Raw genomic sequence first — 12,421 nt, forward strand, 5'->3', positions numbered from 1 at the left:
TCGGGGGGAGGGGGGTCATGTAGCGGGCCAAGCCAATTTGGTATTGAACCATCGTTTGTCAGGCAGGACTCTCATGCGGACCGGGCGTGATCTGGACCGAACAGCCACACGGTCAGAGGGTCGGGCATTCGTGTGCCAGGAGAACAAAGGATTTGGCAATTGGAGTTTGAACTCGGGCACGCACGGGTGAGCGACGGAACGCGGGCACGTGCGGGTGAGCGACGGAACGCGGGAACGCACAGGTGAACGACGGAACACGGGCATGCGCGGCTGAGCGACGGAACTCGGGCTTGCGCTGGTGAGCGACGGAACTGTATTCGGTTAATGATTAAACAGAGTGTTTACACGACGTGTGGACGTCCTCAACATCTTCGATTTAAACCAGCAACTGCAGTTCTTTCCTCCAATTCCTGAATCAGTGTAGTCTTGTCCAAATGGCACAGTGGAGCAGGAGACTGTCACACCTGTTAGATTAAATACCTCCAATTTGCCAGGGAGGGGTGGAGGGGAGGGAGTTACAGAGAGGGGTGTAGAGACCGGAGGGGAGGGGTTTACAGAGATGGGGAGAGGGTTGTCGGGGCCGGAGGGGATGGGGTATAGGGGCCAGAGGGAGGATTATAAAGAGAGGGAGGTGTGTAGAGGTCAGAGGGACGGGGGTTACATAGACTGGAGGGGTGCAGTGGCTGGAGGGGAGGGAAGGAGGTTACAGAAACGGGGGGATGTAGGGGTGGGATGGGAGTGGGTTACAGAGACGGGGAGAGTGGTGTAGGGGCCCTAGGGGAGGGGGTTACAGAGACGGGGAGAGGTGTGAAGGGGCCGGAGGGGAGGGTGTTACAGAGACGGGGAGAGGGTTACAGGGACGGGGAGAGGGGTGTAGGTGCCGGATGGATGGGAGGGTGTTACAGAATTGAGGAGTGTAGGGGTCAGAGGAGAGGGGGTTACAGAGACAGAGAGGAGTGCAGGGGTCAGAGGGGAGGGTGTTACAGAGTCAGGAGTGGAGGAGGTCACAGAGATGGGGACGAGAGTGCCTGCCCATTTTCCGGGGTTACGTCCATACGCGGGTGGTACTGGAGAGGAACCAGGCGCTGTCCATGGGCATTCTGGGGGATTTCCGGGACCTCTGGGCACCGTGGGGGGTGGAATGCATCCTGGACAAGGAATGTATCGTAGTTGTATAGTAGTTCATTTAGTATATTTGTTTGTCTTGTATTCTGGTGGTGGGTTCTGTTTTGTTTTATTGTATTGTAAATATGATTTTTAATAATAGAATAAATTTTTTGATATAAATTGAAAAAACTAAGTCGAAGTCATGCCCCATCAGGGATGAAAAGGGTTAACTGTTTGCTGATAAAGAAATACTTCCTTATTTTACTTCCGTTTCTTGATGTAAATTTTCCCCTCCACACATTCTTGTTCTCCACACAGTGACGGCCGCTGAAGACAAGGACACTGGCCCACTGATAGATTGTCAGTCGATACTCCAGAGACGAGCAGCGGACAGAACCCAGGTACGCAATTCCGTGTCTGTTAGCTCGTTCCCACGGTCAAACACCTGTTTAGTTGAGTTGTGATTTTGTACAGAGTCTGATCACTGAAAGACTTGTGTATTAAGGTAACTGCACCGAAGATAGACACAAAGCGCTGGAGTAACTCAGCGGGACAGGCAGCATCTCTGGAGATTAGATTAGTTTAGTGCCAGCATCTCTGGAGTTTAGATTAGCTTAGATTCGTTTTCTTGTTATTGAGGGAGTGCAGCATAGGTTCACCGTGTCTGACGAAGGGTCTCGACCTGAAACATCACCCATTCCTTCTTTCTAGAGAAGCTGCCTGTCACCCAGAGAGTTGTGAATATGTGAAATTATCTGCCACAGAAGGCAGTGGATGGCAATCCACTGGATGCTTTCAAGAGAGAGTTAGATTTAGCTCTTAGGACTACCGGAATCGAGGGATATGGGGAGAAAGCACGAACGGATTACTGCTTTTGGATGATCTGCCATGATCATATTGAATAGCGGTGCTGGTTCGAAGGGCCGAATGGCCTACTCCTGCACCTATTTTCTATTATTCTATGTTTTCTATGTTTATTGTCATGTGTACCGAGAGACAACGAAAAGCTTTTGTTGCGTGCTAACAACAAAAGGGGAGTGTTTGCTAGTACTGTCGGTGAGGATTTAAACTAATGTGGCAGGGGGATGGGAGCAGGAGCAGAGAGACAGAGGGGTGTAAATCGAGGGTAGAAGCAATAGGTAGCAAGGTGAAAAGTAAAAGTGGCAGGCAGACAAATCCAGGGCAAAAATCAAAAAGGGCCACTTTTCAACATAATTGTATGAGGGGTAAGAGTGTTGTAAAAACAAGCCTGAAGGCTTTGTGTCTCAATGCACAGAGCATTCATGATAAGGTGGATGAGTTGAATGTGCAGATAGTTATTAATGAATATGATATAGTTGGGATTATGGAGACATGGCTCCAGGGTGACCAAGGCTGGGAGCTGAACATCCAGGGATATTCAATATTCAGGAGGGATAGACAGAAAGGAAAAGGAGGTGGGGTAGCGTTGCTGGTTAGAGAGGAGATTAACGCAATAGAAAGGAAGGACATTAGCTTGGAGGATGTGGAATCGATATGGGTAGAGCTGCAAAACACTAAGGGGCAGAAAACGCTAGTGGGAGTTGTGTACAGGCCACCTAACAGTAGTAGTAGAGTTGGGGATGGCATCAAACAGGAAATTAGAAATGCGTGCAACAAAGGTAAAACAGTTATAATGGGTGACTTCAATCTACCTATAGTTTGGGTGAATCAAATTGGCAGAGGTGCTGAGGAAGAGGATTTCTTGGAATGTATGCGGGATAGTTTTCTAAACCAACATGTAGAGGAACCAACGAGAGAGCAGGCTATTCTAGACTGGGTATTGAGTAATGAGGAAGGGTTAGTCAGCAGTCTTGATGTGCGTGGCCCCTTGGGCAAGAGTGACCATAATATGGTTGAGTTCCTCATTAGGATGGAGAGTGACATAGTTAATTCAGAAACAACGGTTCTGAACTTAAAGAAAGGTAACTTTGAGGGTATGAGACGTAAATTGGCCAAGATAGACTGGCAATTTATTCTTAAAGGGTTGACGGTGGATATGCAATGGAAGGCATTTAAAGACCTCATGGATGAACTACAACAATTGTTCATCCCAGTTTGGCAAAAGAATAAATCAGGGAAGGTAGTGCATCTGTGGCTAACAAAGGAAATTAGTGATAGTATCAAAACAAAAGATGAAGTATACAAATTAGCAAGAAAAAGCAGCCTACCAGAGGACTGGGAGAAATTCAGAGTCCAGCAAAAGGGTTTAATTAGGAAATGGAAAATATATTATGAAAGAAAACTGGCAGGGAACATAAAAACTGACTGCAAAAGTTTTTATAGATATGTGAAGAGAAAAAGATTAGTTAAAACAAATGTAGGTCCCTTCCAGTCAGAAACAGGTGAATTGATCATGAGGATAATTTTTCAAAACTCTTTAGATTCTGGAGTAGCTCCTGAGGATTGGAGGGTACCTAATGTAACCCCACTTTTCAAAAAGGGAGGGAGAGAGAAAACGGGGAATTACAGACCAGTTAGTCTAACATCGGTAGTGGGGGAAATGCTAGAGTCAGTTATTAATGATGGGATAGCAGCACATTTGGAAAGTGGTGAAATCATTGGACAAAGTCAGCATGGATTTATGAAAGGTAAATCATGTCTGACGAATCTCATAGAATTTTTCGAGGATGTAACTAGTAGAGTGGATAAGGGAGAACCAGTGGATGTGTTATATCTGGACTTCCAGAAGGCTTTCGACAAGGTCCCACATAAGAGATTAGTATGCAAACCTAAAGCACATGGTATTGTGGGTTCAGTATTGATGTTGATAGAGAACTGGTTGGCAGACAGGAAGCAAAGAGTAGGAATAAACGGGTCCTTTGCAGAATGGTAGGCAGTGACTAGTGGGGTACCGCAAGGCTCAGTGCTGGGTCCCCAGCTATTTACAATATATATTAATGATTTGGACGAGGGAATTGAATGCAACATCTCCAAGTTTGTGGATGACACGAAGCTGGGGGGCAGTGTTAGCTGTGAGGAGGATGCTAGGAGCCTGTAAGGCGACTTGGATAGGTTAGGTGAGTGGGCAAATGCATGGCAGATGCAGTATAATGTGGATAAATGTGAGGTTATCCACTTTGGTGGCAAGAACAGGAAAGCAGACTATTATCTGAATGGTGGCCGATTAGGAAAAGGGGAGATGCAACGAGACCTGGGTGTCGTGGTACACCAGTCATTGAAAGTAGGCATGCAGGTGCAGCAGGCAATGAAGAAAGCGAATGGTATGTTGGCATTCATCCCCAGCGAGGGGATTTGAGTATAGGAGCAGGGAAGTTCTGCTGCAGTTGTACAGGGCATTGGTGAGACCACACCTGGAGTATTGCGTACAGTTTTGGTCTCCTATTCTGAGGAAAGACATTCTTGCCATAGAAGGAGTACAGAGAAGGTTCACCAGATTGATTCCTGGGATGGCAGGACTTTCATATGAAGAAAGACTGGATAGACTCGGCTTGTACTCGCTGGAATTTAGAAGATTGAGGGGGGATCTTATAGAAACTTACAAAAAAAAAATTTTTTTTTAAATTTTATTTTTGAAAAGCATATGTACAAATAGAAATAAGAAAAAACACATTTGTTACAAAGTTCTTACATAGCTTCAATTTTAAAATTTTTGAAGAGAGAAAGTAAAAATAAAAATATAAAACTATAAACTTGGAGAGAGAGTAAGAGGGTTAAAAAAAAAAAAGGATCTAACAATAAAAATTAACGGGACTAGATCCGGGAGACAAAAACCACAGCTGTACATCCAACCCCCAACTCAAGTTTCAACTTTTAATTTAAATTTTTTTATTTTAGTCCTGTGCCAAACCCATTTACTTTTCTAAAAATTCAATAAATGGAGACCATATTTTTAAAAATAACTCAGGTTTGTCGATTAAGGCAAACCTTATTTTTTCCAAATACAGGGTCTCTGTCATTTCCATAGTCCACATTTTAATTGTGGGGGTTATTGGTTTTTTCCAAAATTTAAGTATTAATTTTTTCGCAGTTATTAGACTGTAATCAAGAAAATGTACCTGACTTACTGTAAAATTTGTAGTATGTTCTGATAATCCTAATATAATTAATTTTGGGTCCATATCTAATTTTTTATTAATAACTTTAGAAACTATTTTAAAAATCTCCAACCAGAAGTTTTGCATTTTTATACAAGTTACGAAAATATGAGATAAATTAGCTTCTTGAAATTGACATTTATCACAAATAGGAGAGATACTAGGAAAAATCCTATTTAATTTCGTCTTCGAATAATGTAATCTATGTATTATTTTAAATTGTATTAAGGAATGTCTAGTATTCAATGAACATTGATGTATATGTTGTAAACTTTCATCCCATATATCTTGCATTATAAATTGATTCAATTCGTCCTCCCATGCTCGTCTATAAGATTCTGATGACGGAATGTCAATGTCAAGGAGAGTATTGTAAATAAAAGATATTAATTTATTTGAGTTATAATGTCGATTCAGGCATACATCAAGTGTTTCTGGACCTCTAAACTTATATTCTTGCATGTGTGATTTTACATAATCTCTAAGTTGTAAATATCTAAAATAATTATTAACATGTAATCCGTACTTCTGCTGTAACTCCTGAAACGAAAGAAAAGTTCCCTTATGATAAAGATCTCCCACCCTTTTGATTCCATAACTTTTCCATTGAGCAAAGCCTCTATCTAAGACAGACGGTTTAAAAGAAGGATTATTCGCAATAGGAAGGAAAACAGATAATTTACTCAATTTTAACGTAAGCTTTAATTATTTCCAGGTACGGATAACACTATGTATAATGGGATTACCTCCATATGTTTTTTTATTTAAATTTATTGGAGCTAAGAGGATCGCACCAATATCGAATGGTAAACAATCCTCTTTCTCCATCTTTAACCAATCCGGTTGTTGATCAGAATCATCCAACCAGCAGGTTATATTTTTAATATTAACCGCCCAATAATAAAATAAAAAGTTAGGTAAAGCAATTCCTCCATTAATTTTAGACTTACATAAATGTCTTTTATTTATTCTATGAGTCTTGTAGTCCCAAATAAAATTAGTAACAATTGAATCAACTTTAAAAAAAAATTTTTTTGGAAGATAGATCGGAATTGCTTGAAATAAGTATAGTAGCTGTGGAAGAAAGATCATCTTTATAGCATTGCTACGACCAACTAATGATATAGGGAGTGTTTTCCAAAATTGGATATTTCTGTGTAATTTAGCAAGTAAAGGAGGAAAATTTAATTTAAATAAAGAAGTATATTTCCTAGTCACGTAAATTCCAAGATATTTAAACTTTTCATAGGCAATTTTAAAAGGAAATTGTTGAAGTATGGCCGGATTATGCTCCATTATTGGCATAATTTCACTTTTATACCAGTTAATTCTATAACCTGAAAATGAACCAAATTGAGTTATGAGATTTAATAAATTCAGAATGCTAATTTCTGGCTTTGTAATATATATTAATACATCATCCGCATATAAAGAAATTTTATTGGTTGTATGTTTAGTGTTGTAGCCATGAATATCTGAATTTGATCTAATACTCTCAGCAAGTGGTTCTATAATAAGGGCAAATAAAAGTGGTGATAGTGGACATCCTTGTCTACAACCCCTAGCTAAATGAAATTTAGATGACAGCATTTGATTAGTTAATATTTTAGCTGTTGGGGATGTATATAAAAGTTTCACCCATGCACAAAAGTTTTCACCTAGTTGAAATTTTTCCATCACTGAAAAAAGATAGGGCCATTCTACTTGATCAAATGCTCTTTCAGCATCTAGCGAGATGATTGCTAAATCTTCATTTAATAGTCTATTTGAATAAATTATATTAAACAAGCGTCTCAAGTTGAAAAATGAATATCGTTTGGCTATAAAGCCTGATTGATCGGGGTGTATCAATTTGTCTATAACTAGACTTAATCTCTGAGCTAAGATTTTCGCTAATATCTTCTGATCAGTATTTAAAAGAGCTATCGCCCTATACGAACCAGGGTCTTCAGAATCCTTATCTTTTTTAGGAATGAGGATTATTGTTGATTCAGTCAGAGTTTGTGGCAATCTCTGTTGTTTAAAGGCGTGACTATATACAGTTTGCAAACGTGGAGAGATCAAACCACTGAATTTTTTATAAAATTCATTATTTAAGCCATCAGGGCCAGGAGTCTTCCCATTTTTCATGGATTTAATAATAATAATAATAATAATAATATATTTATTTTATATAGCGCCTTATCACATGCTCAAAGCGCTTTACAAATACATTTAACATAGAGACAAACAGACAAACTATCCTGACGGAAAAGCGGCGAATACTCAACGCCAGCGTCCTCTCACGTCAGGGTCCGGCAGCAGACATCAAAAAGCACAAGACACACAGATACAATTTTTTACACAAAACAGCCATCACAGTGATTGCTCCAGGCATACCCTCACTGTGATGGAAGGCAAAGTCTTATCTCCTCCTCATTCTTCTCCCGTGGCGCCACGAGGCAGTCGAGGCTCCCAACCCCTTGAAGCCCCCACCGGGCGATGTAAAGTCCCAGGGCCGAGCCACGCAGGGCGATGAAAGTCCTGAGCCCCCACCGGGCGATGTAAAGTGCCGCGGCCGAGCCACGCAGGGCGATGAGAGTCCTGAGCCCCCACCGGGCGATGTAAAGTGCTGCAGCCGAGCTACGCAGGGCGATGAAGGGCCTGCGGGCGGGTTGATCGTACCTCGCGTTCAACGTCTTTCATAGTTATTTCTGCGCCCAGTAAATTTCTATCACTCACATTCAAACCAGGAAGGTTACATTCCTGCAAAAACTTTTGCATCTGCGTAGAAGTATCTGTTATTTTTGATGAATATAATGACTGATAAAATTGCAAAAATCTCTGATTAATATCCTTAGGTAGTTTAAGCAAATCTTCATTTTCTGATCTAATTTTATGAATTGTAGAATCATCTTCTAATTTACGGAGTTGACGTGCTAGCAATTTCTGTGGTTTATCTCCAAATTCAAAATGTTTTTGTTTAGTATATTGAAAAAGCCTTAAAATATGAGCTGAGAGGATATAATTTAACTTATATTTGAGAACTGCAATTTTATTATGTATTTCAATAGAGGGAGCGATGGCATTTGTTATGTCTAACTGTCTTATCTGACTTTCCAGGTCATTCTGTTCAGCTCGGTTCTTCATGTTTTGAGACGCTTGAAAAGCAATAATACATCCTCTCACAAACGCTTTAAATGTTTCCCAAAGCAGGGACGCAGGTGTTTCAGGAAGGTCATTTGCGTTAAAAAAAATCTCAAATTGCGATTTAAGATAGTCATAACATGCTTTTTCATTTAAGATTTGCGGATTAAATCTCCAATTAGTCTGTTTCCCCGTTACTCCTTGGAGTTTTACCCTAAATGTTAAAGGGGCATGATCGGATATAATAATATTATGATATTTTGAATTATACGTATAAGGAATAAGTTTGGAGTCCACCAAGAAATAATCAATTCTTGAATAAGTTTTATGCACAGGTGAATAAAATGAATACTCTCGGCCTGAAGGATTATCAATCCTCCAAACATCTTTTATATTTGCACTATTTATATAAGGGTTTAATAATTCACACGACTTGGATTTTGTTTTCCTTTGAGTTGAAGACCTATCCAAATAAGGATCTAATGTACAATTTAAATCTCCTCCAATTATCAAGTTATATTGTCCAAATTCTGGAATGGTATTAAATTTTTTTAAAAAAATAACGGATTATCAAAATTTGGTGCGTAGACATTCACCAATATCAATTTTGTAGAGTATAGTTCTCCCACTAATATAACATATCTACCTTCAGTGTCGACTATAGAGGAAGTATTTATAAATGGTATACCCTTACGAATTAAAATAGCAACACCTCTTGATTTAAAGGGAAACGATGAGTGAAATACTTTATCAATCCATTTGCCTTTCAGTCTATTATGTGCTACATTTTTTAGATGAGTTTCCTGAAGGAACATTATGTCTGCATCAATAGATTTTAAATGTGAAAGTACTTTACCTCTTTTAATTGGTTCATTAACACCCTTGACATTCCAACTACAAAATGTAATACCTTTAACCCCTGTTTTCCTAGTAGAATCTTGCATCTTAACCGATAAATGGTCTATAATAAAGCAAATGGTCTGGCACCCGGACTACAACATTTTTCTTGAATGAGGGGTGGATGATCTTTTGTACAACGTAGAGTGTCTCCCGGAAATATCTCCCAAAAGTATATAATTTCTGAAAAATGACATGATAATAAAAGTTAAATCTAAAAAAAAAATCAATATATAAAAGGTTAAAAGAGTGCAGGAAAAAAGAAGAGACAACTAAAACTACAACTACAATTAGTGCAGTTAGTGTTAGCCACCCTAAGGTGGCAAAAAATCTAAGGACTTCCGTGAGATGTAAAAAAAAATTAATACTAGCTCCGTTTTTTAACACAGTTATTGTTTGTTTTTGTTTTTTTTTAAAAAAGAGAGATAAACGGGGCAGGCCCGAAACTAATTAGTCTATAATAAATCGATTTTTCTATCTAAAGTGTATTAATTAAGTATTCAAAGTAAAGTTTACATAAATCAAATATTACTTACACTTCTTATTAGTAATGATTAATAAAAATATATATGTTTTTTAATTAATAATTATTAGTTACGGTTAATATACGTATAGTATATACACTAAACTTAAATCTTTGAATTTTAATATTTTTAAAGTCCAATTAGATGTCTGCCAATTAAGATAGCCGTGAAATCATAATCAAGCCTTCAGCGACCTTTCGATCTCCCGAGCAAATTCCAGTGCTTTATTATGGTCAGTAAAAAAGGATTCATTTTGATTGTAGGTCACTCGGAGTTTTGCTGGATACAACATACCAAATCTGAGCGCTGGGATCTTCTTGAGAATAGATTTTGTCTCATTAAACAGTGCTCTTTTCTTAACCACCTCAAAGGGGTAATCTCTGAAGATGCGAATCTCATCGCCTCGGAATGATAAAGCTCTGTTACTAGCAATTCTTGACAGCATATCTTCTAGCTTGGAGGATGTGGAATCGATATGGGTAGAGCTGCAAAACACTAAGGGGCAGAAAACGCTAGTGGGAGTTGTGTACAGGCCACCTAACAGTAGTAGTAGAGTTGGGGATGGCATCAAACAGGAAATTAGAAATGCGTGCAACAAAGGTAAAACTGTTATAATGGGTGACTTCAATCTACCTATAGTTTGGGTGAATCAAATTGGCAGAGGTGCTGAGGAAGAGGATTTCTTGGAATGTATGCGGGATAGTTTTCTAAACCAACATGTAGAGGAACCTACGAGAGGTCAGGCTATTCTAGATTGGGTATTGAGTAATGAGGAAGGGTTAGTTAGCAGTCTTGATATGCGTGGCCCCTTGGGCAAGAGTGACCATAATATGGTTGAGTTCCTCATTAGGATGGAGAGTGACATAGTTAATTCAGAAACAACGGTTCTGAACTTAAAGAAAGGTAACTTTGAGGGTATGAGACGTAAATTGGCCAAGATAGACTGGCAATTGATTCTTAAAGGGTTGACGGTGGATATGCAATGGAAGGCATTTAAAGACCTCATGGATGAACTACAACAATTGTTCATCCCAGTTTGGCAAAAGAATAAATCAGGGAAGGTAGTGCATCTGTGGCTAACAAAGGAAATTAGTGATAGTATCAAAACAAAAGATGAAGTATACAAATTAGCAAGAAAAAGCAGCCTACCAGAGGACTGGGAGAAATTCAGAGTCCAGCAAAAGGGCTTAATTAGGAAATGGAAAATATATTATGAAAGAAAACTGGCAGGGAACATAAAAACTGACTGCAAAAGTTTTTATAGATATGTGAAGAGAAAAAGATTAGTTAAAACAAATGTAGGTCCCTTCCAGTCAGAAACAGGTGAATTGATCATGAGGATAATTTTTCAAAACTCTTTAGATTCTGGAGTAGTTCCTGAGGATTGGAGGGTAGCTAATGTAACCCCACTTTTCAAAAAGGGAGGGAGAAAGAAAACGGGGAATTACAGACCAGTTAGTCTAACATCGGTAGTGGGGGAAATGCTAGAGTCAGTTATTAAAGATGGGATAGCAGCACATTTGGAAAGTGGTGAAATCATTGGACAAAGTCAGCATGGATTTATGAAAGGTAAATCATGTCTGACGAATCTCATAGAATTTTTCGAGGATGTAACTAGTAGAGTGGATAAGGGAGAACCAGTGGATGTGTTATATCTGGACTTCCAGAAGGCTTTCGACAAGGTCCCACATAAGAGATTAGTATGCAAACCTAAAGCACATGGTATTGTGGGTTCAGTATTGATGTGGATAGAGAACTGGTTGGCAGACAGGAAGCAAAGAGTAGGAATAAACGGGTCCTTTTCAGAATGGTAGGCAGTGACTAGTGGGGTACCGCAAGGCTCAGTGCTGGGACCCCAGCTATTTACAATATATATTAATGATTTGGACGAGGGAATTGAATGCAACATCTCCAAGTTTGCAGATGACACGAAGCTGGGGGGCATTGTTAGCTGTGTGGAGGATGCTTGGAGGCTGCAAGGTGACTTGGATAGGTTAGGTGAGTGGGCAAATGCATGGCAGATGCAGTATAATGTGGATAAATGTGAGGTTATCCACTTTGGTGGCAAGAACAGGAAAGCAGACTATTATCTGAATGGTGGCCGATTAGGAAAAGGGGAGATGCAACGAGACCTGGGTGTCGTGGTACACCAGTCATTGAAAGTAGGCATGCAGGTGCAGCAGGCAGTGAAGAAAGCGAATGGTATGTTGGCATTCATCCCCAGCGAGGGGATTTGAATATAGGATTAGGGAAGTTCTGCTGCAGTTGTACAGGGCATTGGTGAGACCACACCTGGAGTATTGCGTACAGTTTTGGTCTCCTAATCTGAGGAAAGACATTCTTGCCATAGAAGGAGTACAGAGAAGGTTCACCAGATTGATTCCTGGGATGGCAGGACTTTCATATGAAGAAAGACTGGATAGACTCGGCTTGTACTCGCTGGAATTTAGAAGATTGAGGGGGGATCTTATAGAAACTTACAAAATTCTTAAGGGGTTGGACAGACTAGATGCAGGAAGATTGTTCCCGATGTTGGGGAAGTCCAGAACAAGGGGTCACAGTTTAAGGATAAGGGGGAAGTGTTTTAGGACCGAGATGAGAACGTTTTTTTTCACACAGAGAGTGGTGAATCTGTGGAATTCTCTGCCACAGAGGTAGTTGAGGCCAGTTCATTGTCTATATTTAAGAGGG

At 39.8% G+C, this 12,421-nt stretch overlaps 1 protein-coding gene across 1 annotated transcript in view; it reads left to right on the plus strand.

The window, feature by feature from the left end:
* Positions 1-1,428: 1,428 nt before the first annotated feature.
* LOC144590965 (sialic acid-binding Ig-like lectin 13) overlaps positions 1,429-12,421 on the plus strand; it is a gene marked incomplete at its 3' end in the record, with an annotated part of 48,102 nt that continues 37,109 nt past the window's right edge. The window contains exon 1 of the mRNA XM_078395329.1: positions 1,429-1,508. The remainder of the gene's footprint in view (positions 1,509-12,421) is intronic.

This window comes from Rhinoraja longicauda, unplaced genomic scaffold (assembly GCF_053455715.1).
Source record: "Rhinoraja longicauda isolate Sanriku21f unplaced genomic scaffold, sRhiLon1.1 Scf000434, whole genome shotgun sequence".
In the NCBI taxonomy this organism is placed as follows: domain Eukaryota; kingdom Metazoa; phylum Chordata; class Chondrichthyes; order Rajiformes; family Arhynchobatidae; genus Rhinoraja; species Rhinoraja longicauda.